Source organism: Onychomys torridus, chromosome X, assembly GCF_903995425.1.
Source record: "Onychomys torridus chromosome X, mOncTor1.1, whole genome shotgun sequence".
Classification (NCBI taxonomy): domain Eukaryota; kingdom Metazoa; phylum Chordata; class Mammalia; order Rodentia; family Cricetidae; genus Onychomys; species Onychomys torridus.
In genome coordinates, this window is record NC_050466.1 from 6,536,815 (window position 1) to 6,551,355 (window position 14,541).

The 14,541-nt window shown below is 42.1% G+C and overlaps 1 pseudogene; it reads right to left on the reverse strand.

The window, feature by feature from the left end:
- Positions 1-6,591: 6,591 nt before the first annotated feature.
- Positions 6,592-7,498, reverse strand: LOC118574544 (annotated as a pseudogene).
- Positions 7,499-14,541: the final 7,043 nt, after the last annotated feature.

Consider the following 14,541-nt stretch of genomic DNA (forward strand, 5'->3'; position numbering starts at 1 on the left):
TTCCTTATTGCTTTTGCACTTTGAGTCGGGGCTGTAAACATTTTATCCTGCCCCAGGTTATAGGGCAGGCACCCTTGCCATCCACATGTGGCCCTCAGATGAACAGCAAGGTATCCATCACCTCTAGTCTATTAGAAATGGGGGAGGGTATCAAGCTCTGCCTGGGTCCACTGCAGTAGAGTCTGCATTTTAAGGAGAACACACAGATGTTTCATTTTCACCTCAAAACTCAGGCCTGCTCTGAGGGGTGTAACTTAGCACTAGTGAGTCATTGGTCACTGCTATCGGAAGAAAAAAACAAGGAAGAAATGAGATCAAGTGTTGGGTGTGTGTGCCCCCCACCTGTAATCCCAGCACTTGGGAGGCAGAGGCAGGTGAATCTGTGGATTCAAGGTTATCTTAAGGTTTATAGTGAGACCTTGTCTCTGAGGAAAAACAAAAACAAGAGCTCAATAGCCTGGTAAAAAAAGAAATAAGGTCAACCTGCATATAAGATATGAAGGAAGACTGTCTAGATTATTAGTAGTATTAAATACAGATGGGGAACATTCTATTGAGAAGACCTTTAACAATATATCTTGTGCAGTCCTGGGATTACATGACTGATAAATTAAACCATCCATTTTCAGAAACATCTGGGGGGCCAACCACTCATGAAAAATGGGCTCTGGTTATTTTCCAAATGAATAAATAGTACTCTCCACTGCTGTGAAGCTTTTTGACAGTCTCGTGACCATGGGCTTTGCAAAAGGGAAAAAAGAATCCTCTTTTAAGCTTGCTGTAGTGCACAAGCAAATTCTGTTCTCTGCTACAAGCTGCAAAGACAGGCATGTGACCTATGCTAAATAAATGGGTGGGTAAAAGATTGGCATAGAAAGATTCTTGTCATGCCTTTTCTTCACGCAACGTATAGCCGTTTGTCAGTAATGTTCATTTCTGCCAGAATGTGTTTGTTACTCCATCTCCTTTGCTGATAGGGTCCATAGAGATAATACCAAGGAGCACACTGGAAGATTAAACCTTAACTCAGCTGCTTCTGTCTACATTTTGCATTTTGCATTGTCTTGGAATATGAAAAAGTTCTGCAAGAATGGTTAAAGCAGGAATCAGCTCTGATAAGAGGGGGCTGTGATTCATTGAATACATGGCCTAGGACTGAGGAGTCACTCGGAGTTCCAAACACTATCAGGAAAATAGCTGCTGTGAAGTACAGAACTGAGCCTGCGGACATGCGGAACATGCCGGCACACTCTGATAGATGCTTTCTTGCTCCTGCTGACTTTGGACTTTTCTGGCATTTCTTTTTTTTTTTTTTTTTTAAATAATTTATTTTTATTTATTTGTTTTGCTTGCATGTATGTCTGTGTGAGGGTGTCAGATCTTGGAGTTTCAGACAGCTGTTAGCTGCCATGTGGGTGCTGGGAATTGAACCCGGATCCTCCGGAAGAGCAGTCGGTACTCTTAACCACTGAGCCATCTCTCCAGCCCAAAGTGTTTTGCAGACTTTTTTTTTTGAGCTGAGGAGCGATCCCAGGGCCTTGCGCTTGCTAGGCAAGTGCTCTACCACTTAGCTAAATCCCCAACCCTTTTCTAGCATTTCTAAGACTACATTCTTCAAATTCAACATGTCATTTTAATCCTAGATTTCTGATTTGGAGAAAGGTACGTTCAAATACATGTTGGGGGCCCATGAAATGGCTCAGTGGGTAAAGCGCTTGCTGCCAAACCTAACCACCTGAGTTTGATCCCTAGAATCTACATGGTTTTAAAAAAAATAGACTTCAGTCCCACAAGTTGTCCTATGACCTCCACACACATGGTGTGACACTCATGTGCCCCACCCCATATATATACACACACTAATAAAAAATAAGATTTAAAATTTTTTATTTTGTTGTTTTAAAGTATGTGTGTGTGTGCGCACATGTGTGTATGTGCATGTGAAGTGTGCCCTTGGAAGCCAAAGGCAACAAATTCCCATGGGAGCTAGAGTTATAAGCTATTATGAGCATCCCAACCTATATTCTGAGAATTGAACTCAGGTCCTCTGCAAGATCAGTATGTACTCTTAAATGCTGAGCCATCTGTCCATCCCCAAAGGAAGCTATTTTAAAACATAAAAGAAAATAAATGCAGGGGTTATGGATGTAGTAGTTCAGTGTGTTAACAGCACAAGGTCCTGAACTCAATCTCCAGCACCCCCCTCCAAGAAAACAAGTCAGTCTATCATCAATACAAATATGCATGGGAAAGCACTTCACAGGCTATAAAACAGAGTATTTATTTTGGACATCATCATGGGGTTAGAGATCACATTTCAGCTTTTTAGGATACTGGTAGTATATTCTAGGAAATATAATATTCCAAACTATAAAGGTTGTTTAATGAGCTTCTATAAATAAAGTTAACAGCTTCATACAACTTCAGGAGAGATGCGATCTAGCTGCCCAGCCTCAGCTGACTTGGTAACCTATGCTGGCAGAAAACATTTCCATGAGCTGATTTCCTGTCAGCACAGTGTCGACCTTCTGGCACACACAAAATATCGAGTGAAAATATTCATTTGTTAGTCTCAAACTTTGCCTGTGGGGGTGTAAATTGGTCAACTCCAGAGGTTAATTTTATAAAAGTTATCAAAGCTATGGGGCTGGGGAGATGGATCGGTGTGTATGAGCTCTTGCTGTACAAGCATGAGAACCTGAGTTCAGACACCCAGCATCTGTGTAAAAGCCAGGCGTGGCCGAAGGAAACAGTAATTCTGGCACTGGAAGGAGAGGTTAGAGATAAGTGGAGCACTGGGGCAAGCTGGCCACCAACCTAGCTGAAAAATGTTGAGTTCCAGGTACAGTGAAAGACCCTGTTTCAAGGAAATAAGGCAGGAAGAGAGAGGAGGACATCGATGTCCTCTTCCGGCCTCTGTGTATATGGACACCTGTGCATACATGAGTTCACACACACATATACCATACAACCCCCAAATTACCAAAATCATAAACACACAAACCTTCTGACTAGTTCTACCCAATTACCTTAGAGAAATATTGCAAAATTGTATGTATATACAAGAAAACACTGAGCACTGAAGACTGGAAATGGGCTGAATGTCCTTTCGTGGGAGGCCAGTTACCTAAGTTGTGGTCCAGTCATGAAGTAATCATAACTGCAAGGGGGAACACCTGTATAGCAGCATGGAAATACATCCAACATAAACTATCAACAAGAAAAAGCAATATTGTATACTGACATTTATTTACTTGTTTATTTCTTTGTTTTGTAGCCAAGGATGACCAGGAACTTTTTTTGACCTGTGTGTGTACTTGCATGTGTATATGCATGTTCACATGTGTGTGCGTACATATGTGTATGTGCACAAGTTTATGTGGAAGCCAGAGTCTGATAGCTGATCTCCATTTTATTTATGCTGTGCTCAAAGCTCAAGGCTTTAGCTGGCCCTGGAGACTTGGGAGCCACCGTCTGCTCTCTTAAGGAGAAATGCCAACATTTTGTTCTCATGTTTCATCTCCTCCATGCTGACCATTTTATTTGTTTTGCCCCACCAGACTCCTTAGTACTGTTGCTATGCTGACTGCTATATGGAGTCATACCTGCTGGAATGAAGTCTGCCTAGAGCAAGAGGACAAGGTGCAAAGGGCAGCTCAGCCCTTTTCAGTCTATCCATTCCATTGCTTAAAACCAGAAGAGGCCAACGAAAGCCTACTCTTAAAAGCCTTTATCTCAGGGCTGGGGATGTAGCTCAGCAGGACAATGCTTGCTTCCCATGCACAGGAGCCAAGATTTAATCCCCGGCACATCAAAGAAAAACAGAAAAATAATGGGCACCGCTTTCTTCTTCTTTTTTTCTATTATGTGCATTAGTGTTTTTGCCTGTATGTATGTCTGTGTGAGGGTGTCAGATTCTGGGAATCAAATCTGGGTCCTCTGGGAAAACAGGCAGTGCTCTCCACCGCTGAGCCATCTCAGCAGATGGGGATCTCTTGTTGAAGGGCCTGCCTCCTCTGAACTTTAGTCTGCTTGAACTTTTGTTCAAATATTTATAGTCTGTTAATTGTTACTTATGGGCTTTGTAGACATTTAAGGGAGGCTTAACATTTTAACTTTTTGATGTTTTGTTTTGTAAGCAGTTTCATGTAGCTCAGGCTGGCCCTCCATTGTGTAGGCAAGGATGACCTGAAATTCTTGAACTCTCTTCCTTGAATTTGTCTAAGAAATTCACTAACATGCCTGGCTTAAGATTTCAACTTTTCATCGGGCAGTGGTGGCGCAAGCCTTTAATCCCAGCACTCAGGAGGCAGAGGTAGGTGGATCTCTGTGAGTTCGAGGCCAGTCTGGGCTACAGAGTGAGATCCAGGAAAGGCACAAAGGTACACAGAGAAACCATGTCCCCCAAAACCTAAATAAATAAATAAATAAATAAATAAATAAATAAATAAATAAACGATTCGACTGTACCCCCTAGACATGGCAGGGAAAATGCACCCATGAACCTTCAAACATATGGTTGCTTAAACAAGACCAGAATAATGACAATGCCAGTTAATGAGCTGATGTGAACTACAGATAGTCAATGGCTGCTGAGAAGGAGAAGCAGGTTTTTTTTTTTTCAACTCTGACCCTAGTTGGATGCAGGCATTATGATATAAAACCTAAAGGAAGTGTAAGCATCGAAAGGAACAAAAAATTGGGCATGGTGACATGCATCTGTAATCTCAGTGCTGGGGAGGTAGAAACAGATGAGGAGTCAGGAACTCAGTGGCCAGCCTGCCTAACCATTTGGGAAGCTCCAGTTTCAGTGAAAGTGAGGCCTTGCCTCAAAACAATAGAGGGGGGCAATAGAGGAAGACACCTAAAATTGACCTCTGGCCTCCACACGTGTACACATGTAGCCAGATATATATGCCTGTCTGTCTGTCTGTCTCTCTCACACACAGAGAATTGATTAGAATGGCTTACAGGCTGCTGTGGTTCAGCTAATCCAACAATGGCTGTCCACCAATGGAAGGCCCAAGTATCCAGTAGTTGTTCAATACATGAGGCTGGATGACTCTGCTGGTCTTCAGTATGTACCAGAATTCTGAAAAAGTAGACTCTAATGCCAGTGAAGGAATGGACTTGCCAACAAGAGTGAGGGCAAGCAGGCAAAGAGAACAAGCTTCCTTCTTCCATGTCCTTACACAGGTTGCCAGCAGAACATGTGGCCCAGATTACAGGTGGCTCTCCCCACCTCAAAAGATCTGGATTAAAACTGGGTCTTCACACTCAAAATGATTTAATTAAGAAAAAGTCGCTAGAGGGGTGTGGTGTCGCACACTTTTGATTCCAGCACTCGGGAGGCAGAGGCATGTGGATCTCTGTGAGTTCGAGGCCAACCTGGTCTACAGAGTGAACTCCAGGACAGCCAGGTTTGTTACACAGGGAAACCCTGTCTCGAGAAACAAAACAAACAAAAAAGAAAGAAAGGAAGGAAGGAAGGAAGGAAGGAAGGAAGGAAGGAAGGAAGGAAGAAAGAAAGAAAGAAAGAAAGAAAGAAAGAAAGAAAGAAAGAAAGAAAGAAAAAGAAAGAAAGAAGAAAAAAATTTCCTCAGAGAAATTTCCTGCTACTTGGGTTTGAGTTAATTCCAGATGTAGTCAAGAATAGCCATCACAGTTGCCATAGACTAGGAACTATGAAGAGCAGTACTCACAGAGAAAGGATGGCTCATAGGTACAAGGGTGCATGCAGTTGGTGAGGAAGAAAAGATTTTGAATGTTCCTAACACAATGAAACACTAAATGTCTGAGGTGAGGAAGCCAATAATCCTGAATCTGATCATTGTACACTGACTGTGTATTACTGAAAAACCATATTGTTCCTCAGTAAAAGCATACAGGTATTATGTAACTGTGAAGAATTAAAAACACGAGGCCAACGGTGCGGCCAGGTGGTAGAACAGTTGGCCCTGGGTTTGATTACCCAGCACCTCAAAATAATTAATTAAAATTAAAACTTACATATCCATATGTGTTTTAAAAGTGAATATCCAAGCCAGTCAGAAGGCAGAGACAGGAGGATCTCTGTGAGTTAGAAGCCAGCCTCTGCTCCTCAAAACAAGTTCTGGTACAGCCAGGGCTACACAGAGAAACCCTGTCTGGAAAAACAAACAAACAAAAGACAAAACACACAAAATGTGAATATTCAAAAGAAAGAGGGAGGAAGAAAATTAGGGAAGGAAGAAGCAAGTATGTCAGCTCTACTCAGCTTGTTACAGTTAGATTTCTTTCTAGCTTCTGTTGCTGCAGTAAACACCGAACAAACCAAACTTGGGAGAAGAAAGGATTTGTTTGGCTTTTTTTTTTTTTAACTGATTCAAGGAGGCAGTTTTATTTTACAATGAATGGCACCTGTATGCACAGTACCTATACCTTTGATCTGGAAGCAGACAGATAGGTGATTAAGTGTCTTAAGGAAGTGACATCAAATCCTGTCAGCATCTGTTGGCCATGGCCCCACCTGTCCTCTGCTGACCAGATGTGGCTGGACCTGTGCTTGCAGGTTCTGTGGCTAGGAGCAGGTGGCACTTGGTTCTGTGCCCTTCAGGGACTGATGAGGTTCTCATTACGTGACTAACGAGACCTACAAAACTCTTAGATTCTTTGAATTTATTCTGTAGGCTGCTGTGGTTAGTGAATCTGGGGCTTCAACAAAGAAAGACTGCCCTTTGTCATAGCTCTTATCCATGAGTGGATCTTCAGGTCCTGGCACATGGCCTCTGCACCCCCCATTGTGGGAGGGAAGATCTGAGACTCTTTTTTTGCACTTGGGGCAAATGAAGCCGCTCATGTTCTCCACCACACCAATAATGTGGCAGAAGCTTGTCTCTTTCCAGACATCCTGAAGGGCCACCTCCTGAGGGGTGGTGAGGATCACTGCCCCATCAGTGTGTGCTGCAGCCAGATACTGGACGACAGAGAGGTGTTCATTGGAGGTGCCGGGTGGGGTATCTACGATGAGGTAATCGACATCTCCCTAGTCTACATCACAGAGGAATTGCTTGATCATGCCATTTTTCTTTGGTCCCCTCCAGATGGCAGCATCATCAGGGCTGCTGAGCAGGAAACCCACAGACATTATCCCCAGGTTGTCCTCCACGTACACTGGAGACCAGCCAGAGCCACTCTGGTGAACCTGCTCTCCTTCCAAGCCCATGATCTTGGGAATCGATGGCCCACAGATATTGATGTCCAAAAGGGCAACCTGCATGTCTCCATCTTCTGCCAGGCTGTGGGCGAGGTGGGCACTGAACATGCTTTTCCCAACACTACCTTTCCCAGACAGCACCAAGATTCTGTGTTTCACCGTCTTCATTTTCTCCTTGATTTCCTCCACGGCAGTGCCAGTGCCCTACATGCAAAGCCTCTGGTTGGGGGCATCCCTGGCACGAAGCTCCTCGGCCCACCTGGGCACTGTTGGCCCAGGGCAGCTGTGGGACGCCTCCTCCATATTGCCACTCTTGCTCGGGCTCTTGTCTGGCTTTTATGTCTCCATCACAGTCCATCATTGTTGGAAGTCAAGGCAGGACCTCAAGGCAGGGCAGGCCATGAAATCATGCTGCTTACTGGCTGGCTCCCATAGCTTGTTTAGTCTGCTTTCTTATAGAACCCTTATAGAACCCTGGATAACACTGCCCTTAGTGAGCCAGGCCTTCCCATACTAGTCATTAATCAAGAACATGCCTGCAATCCCCTCCCCCCCAGACTTGTGCACAGGCCAATCTGATGGAAACATTTTTCTCAGTTGAAATTCCCTCTTCCCAGATGACTCTAGCTTGGCTCAAGTTGACAGACAAACAAACAAAAAATACAAAAACAAAAAACACTCCACAAAAATACATCAACCAAACAAGAAACTAGTCAGCATACACTTTCTTAAGAGATTAGCAGGTTGCCAGGTGGTGGTGGAAATCCCAGTACTTGGGAAGCAGAGGCAGGCAGATCTCTGTGATTTCAAGCCAGCCTGATCTATAGACTGAGTTCCAGGACAGCCAGGACTACACAGAAAAACCTTCTCTCAAAAAACCAAAGAGAAAGAGGGGAGGGATTAGCAGGTCATGGGGAAGCATGACTGTGGCTGAGACCAGTGGTTCTCAAGCTTGCTTCCACACAAGGTAGAGAGCAACAGGGGAAGACGCCTGGTATACATTCGCAGATACCCATATACCACACACACTCAAACTTGAGTGTTGTTCAGGAAACTGTCGGGGAATATTATCTTAAGATGTGTCACTTTTGTTTATGTTGTTGCATTGTTTAACTCTGTGAAGCTGTGTTACTGTGCCTGTCTAAAATACCTGATGGTCTAATAAAGAGCTGAATGGCCAATAGCTAGGCAGGAGAAAGGATAGGCAGGGCTGACAGGCAGACAGAATATATAGGAGAAATATGAGAGTGAAAAAGAACCAGCCAGAGAAGGACTCCAGGGGCCAGCCATCCAGCTACATACACAGCAAGCCATGAAGTAAGAGTAAGATTTCCAGAAGTAAGAGAATGGTAAAAGCCCAGAGGCAAAAGGTAGATGGGATAATTTAAAGATAAGAAATGCTGGCAAAACAAAACAAAACAAAACAAGCCAAGCTAAGATCAGACATTCATAATTAAGAATAAGACTCCATGTGTGATTTGTTTGAGAACTGGGTGGTGGGCCCCCCAAAAGAGCAAAAACAAACAACATCAGGAGACAAGGCTTGTGAAAGCCCAGCATGTGTGGCCTGGCCCCAGAAGCTCTAATTTTGGTAGTTGGAATCAAGAATATACACTTTTGAAAAAATTCCTAGGCCCCAGTGCTAGATCCAGTTGTAGAGGTTAAGGTGAGTTAGGTGGATTATGAAGCTTGCCCAAAATGTCATAGTTAATGAGTGTCAGGAACACAATTATGAACCCAGAACTTGGACTCTAGACCCATCACAACGTCATTATACTCTTTTTGATAAAAGTAGACAATCAAATTATAAACTTAAAAATATATAATTATTTTAGAATAATCATCATCATCATCATCATCGTGAATGAGCATGGTTAAATATTTTTAGTAACATCTATTTTTTCCAGCAGACCAAGAGTCTCGAAGGTCTAATGTTATGATCCATTAAATTATTCCTTAAATAGTTTCAAATTATTTTCAATCTCCTATATAATACATTTATTTATCATCTGACTGGTAATCAAAAATGGTGATTGTCAAAAATATAAAAAATGCACTGAGGGAAAGCTTCTATTCCACACAGTAAAATGCCAAATAATTTTAAACCTTATACCTGAATTTTTAATAGTTAATGCAAAACACTCATTTCATTGCCAACAATCTGTTAAAATGCCCCATGGTACCTTGCCCCAGTTTTCATAGAAGAGTCTTTATTTTTGCATTTGCAAAACTGGAGGTGAGAAATGCAGATAAGGCAGCAACAGTCTTCATTCATACAACTATGTCTTGCCAGCAACCCACTCCCACAATTACATGATTAAGAATAGTGAAATATAATTTCTTCCTTGAGAAATGTGTCAAAAGTTATGGTGTTATCATACAGATAAAGCAAAAGTCTCTTAAAGTATCACTAAATTTACCAACAGATAAAGGAGTCACTCATGCACCCAAGATGGAAAACTAATCATCTTTTATGTTTTAACTCAATCCTTTATCTATTAGTATGTTTTATAATATACAATTCCAAATGACTTCCTCATACTTGCATTAAGGATTGTCCAATCATTAATTTGTCTCTGGCACAATGCTTTATCTTTACTTCATCAACAAAGGCTTCAGCGTTGTTTAGAGAACTTCTTGAAACCACACTCGTGAGTTGTAGGTAAGCTCTCTCCACACACAAGCTCCATTCTGTGACAACAACCTGGGCAGCTGTTACATGTATAACAAGTGTAATCTTTGGTGAAATGGATGTTATGAATAATTCTAGTTTTACCCATAATGTGACCAAATGTGATACCAGTTATGTGTTTGTGTTTTGTTTTCATTGTACTATTAAACTTTGCCTACTAGTACTTAGAACAGGAGAGCAAAATGGCACTCCAAAATAAACAGTGAGTTTACTGGATTATGAATATATCATTAAATAGATAGACAATATAGAACACTGACAGACTGTCACCCTCACTGTAGTTCAGGGCAATTACCTATGAAAGAAAATCTGTGGGTTAATATAATAAGATGATAGGAAGATTCTATAAGTTCCAGAAATTTCCCTTGGCCTTCACATCCACAGGGCACAACTCATCAAGCAAAGAACATCCATTCTAAATATTCTCAATGAATTAAAAAAGAGGAGGTATAGTAAAAGAATAGTTGCTATGCAAACATAACCAAATGGAAATTCTAAGTAGGAAAACTATAATACCTGAATTTGCAATATCTCTGGATGAGATTAAGAGCAAATACCTGGCTCCTAATTTGCTATTAATCTCTTTTGGTTGTTTTTGCAATAGCATCCACTCCTGTTTTTGAGACAGGGTCTTTCACTTACCTGGAGTTCATAAGTTTGGCTACAATGGCTAGCCAACAAGCTCCAGCGATCCTCTGGTCTCTACCTTCCCAACACTGGGGTTACAGACACATGCCACCATGCCTAGCTTTTCCATGGATGCTGGGGATCCATCTCAGGTTCTCATACTTGCATGGCAAACATGTTACTGATGGAATCACCTCCCCAGCCCACACCACCAGAGATCTTAAACAGAAAGTATCTAAAATAAAGCATGGTGAGGGAAAAGCCTACAAAACAATACACAGACCCTCAATGACAGTATCAAGAAGTTTGTGTATGTGCAATTAGAATCCCAAGAGAGAAGAAAAGCTGGGCACACAAAAGTATTTGAAGAAAGCTGGGTGGTGGCAGCGCATGCCTTTAATCTCAGCATTTGAGAGTCTCTCTGAGTTCCAGGCCAGCCTGGTCTACAACATGAGTTCCAGGACAGCTAGGGCAGTTACACAGAGAAACCTTGTCTCAAAAAAACCAAAAACCAATAAAATAAAATAAAGAAATAGCCCAAAATATTCTGTAAGGTTCAGAAAATGATCTATGATCTACTTGTGGATTTTTGTTTGTTTTAGTTTTTTGTTTGTTTTGGTTTTTTGAGATAGGGATTCCCTATGTAACAGTCCTGGCCTCGAACTCAGAGACCCACTCCACCTCCTGAGTGCTGAGATTAAAGGTGTGCACTGTCACTGCCCAGTGCTACTTTAAATGTGTGAGTTTATTAAGTATATAGCAAGCCAAAGTAAAAGAATGAATAGCAAGTGAAAGACAGACGTATTGATAGATACAGAATATTGTCAACCCAGGTACTCAAAACACTCACCAGTCAGCTAGAGTTTCAGACAAGAGAGATTCCTAGGCAGAGTAGAGTGTCCCCCTTGAATGAGGCTTCCAAATGAGAACTAAAAGTAACATAGAGATAACATCAGCAAATCAGATGCTCACAACATCTAGCATAAACCAACTGGGGCAGCTGAGACAGTCAGCTGGAGTTTCCAATTGAGCTTTCCCTCCATGGATGCGCTTCCCACATTTGAGCTCTGGCCTCTCTTGCCCACTGCAGGCAATTTTATACCATAAAAAAACAGTAACTTCTGTAGGAAATGTAGCTGTTCTCAAGGTCCTGCTGTTTTTACTCCTGGGCTGTTTTGCTATTCTCTTCCCCCCCTGTCACACAGTTAGGGCGGACAGCCTGTGCTCAGACAATTCGCTTTGGAGGACACTGAGATAAACATGCTTGGGTCTGAAATGAGGGTTGAGGGTTGCTTCTAGAGCCAGCTTCTCAGTGAGCACAAACAGCACGACTATTTACCAATATAATGTACATTACACACTTTCCAAATTTGACTGTAAAACTCCCATAAAGCCACTCATCTAAATTGCAAGATGAATAACAACATAAAACTCAAGACACATCCGGTGCTGAAAGCCACTGATAAAAGGCAATCTGAAAAGGCACACAGAAAGAAAGGTACATTGCACACAGGTGACCAAAGCCAAGAGTCACTGTAGACTTCTCTAGCCACGAAAGGCATTAAAAGAAGCCCTTTAATGAGCTGAAAGAGAGTAAACGTGTCTTGGAAGTCTCTCCTCGGAAAACACAGCCTTCAAAAACACAGGAGTGTTGGCCTGGGGAGGTAGCTCAGTGGGTAAAGTGCTTGCTGCATAAACGGAAAGGGCTAAGTTCAGACCCTTAACGTGAGAGCCTGCAAAGCTGGACCTGACCAGTTTGCAACTGCAGGGATGAGGGGTGGAGACAGCGAGCTCCTGGTTCAGTGGATCCTGCCTCAAAAAAAAAAAAAAAGATGCATAGGCCTTTAGTCTCAGCTGAGGCAGGAGGAGTGTTGGGTCAGCCTGGTTTACATAATGAGTTCTAGGCCTGCCAGGGTTACATAGTGAGAGAACTTCTTTTAATCAGTCAACTACATTAAATGAACAAGGTGGAAAAGTGATTGATTAAAGGCATTCTCATGTCAACCTCTGGCCTCTACACATGCCCACCAATACTCATACATACCACACATCAACACACACAAATCCAATTGTGAGGCTGGGACTAAAGTGGATGGGGCGGGGGTTGGGGGTTTAGCTCAGTGGTAGAGTGCTTGCCTAGCAAACGCAAGGCCCTGGGTTCGGTCCTCAGCTCCAAAAATAAATAAATAGATAAATAAATAAGTAAGTAAAGAAAGTGGATGGGGAAAGCCCAGGAGGCCTCAAGCCTACACAAAGAACTCCCGGCAACTAAGGAATGCTGAGAAGGGAGAGTCTTCCTCACGGGCTAGCACAGCAATTGGTATTCCAATACCAAATGTACGTAACAATAATTAACGAAAAGGAGGCCATGAATTTGAAAAGGCAGGGGTGGGGGACTACATGGGAGTGAGTAATTGAAGGGAGAAAAGGGAAGGGGGGAATGATGTAATTATATGAGAATCTCAAAAAATTTATACAAGTAAAAAGCTAGACTAAGAACACATTAAATCTGGAGTTTAGAAGCCAAGAAGAAAGTAAGGATGGCAGCTGAAAGCAATAAAATAGAAAATCGGGGCTGACAAGATGGTTCAGTGGGTAGAGGTGCTTTTGGCACAAGCCTGATGACCTGAGTTCAACTGCTAAAAGCCATGTGAAGGTGGAAGGAGAGAACTAACTCTGTATGTGTGTGTCCTCTCCATGCATTATATACACAATAATAAAAAATAGAAAATGGACAAACAACAAAAAGATCAAGAAACCTAAAGCTGGCTCTTTGAAACTGTCAATAACATGGATAAACCTCTAGGTAGATTGATCAAGGAGAAAATTAAAGAAGATTAAAAACAATATCAGGAAGAGAGAATATCATATAGATTATAGAGATTCTATGTATGTTTATGTGTGTGCTTTGTTATATGTGTGTAGCAGTGCGTGAGAAAAACAAATTAAAACTATATTCATTAGAAAAGGCTGGATAGCTAGGCGGTGGTAGTGCACACCTTTAATCCCAGCACTCAGGAGACAGAGGCAGGAGGATCTCTGTGAGTTTGAGGCCATCCTGGTCTGCAGAGTGAGTTTCAGGACAGCCAGAACTGTTACACAGAGAAACCCTTTCTCAACAAACCAACAGAGAGAGAAAGAGAGAGAAAGAGAGAGAGAGAGAGAGAGAGAGAGAGAGAGAGAGAGAGAGAGAGAGGGAGGGAGGGAAAGGGAAAGGAAAGAAAGGGGGGAGGGAGGGAGGGAGGGAGGAAAGAAAAGGAAAGGAAAGGAAAGGAAAGGAAAGGAAAGGCTGGATAATTGTGGATCTGATTTTAAATTGCACAGACAGACATACCTGCACTTATGCAGCAAACAACCTGGTAAAGCTTTTAAAGATCTTTCTGATTCAGGCTACTAGCTCCTAAAGAAGGCCTTTTCCACAAAATTCCAGCACATAATATCAAAAATATGCAAAGCTCTAGAGGGCTGCCACCATGAGTCATCATGACAGTCTGGAAAGAGCTGGCAAAGACTGCCTTTTATTTTTATATGAAAGGATATGTTTATGTCAGAAATGCAGAACTGCTGAACAATTTGAAAATAAAGGCTCTTCACTGCATTAATAGAATAAAAAGCCTTAAATGATGACTTTTATAAAATTCATTAAAAACATCTGATACATCCATTCATGATTAGAAAAACCATTCTTCGAAAGCTCCAAATGAGACATGGGTTTCCTTCAGATGACACCACAAGTATCATGTGTTGTGGAAAATAAAAAACCATCAAAAGCTTTGAAAACAAAATCAGACAAGCTCGTGAGCATTGGAATGTAGTTCCTAGCCAGCAGACAGGGCAAGAACGTATCCTCTGTGCCTAGCAAGGAAGTAATGATGCCCGTGTGGAAACTCTTGGATGCAAAAGGTTGGCAAGGGCCAAGGGGAACATGTCAATATTCAAAATCAGCTGTGTTTTTATACTCCATCAAAAAATAATGGAGAAATGAAATTCCAAGAGAAATCATTTTCAGTGACAATAAAAGCTACCA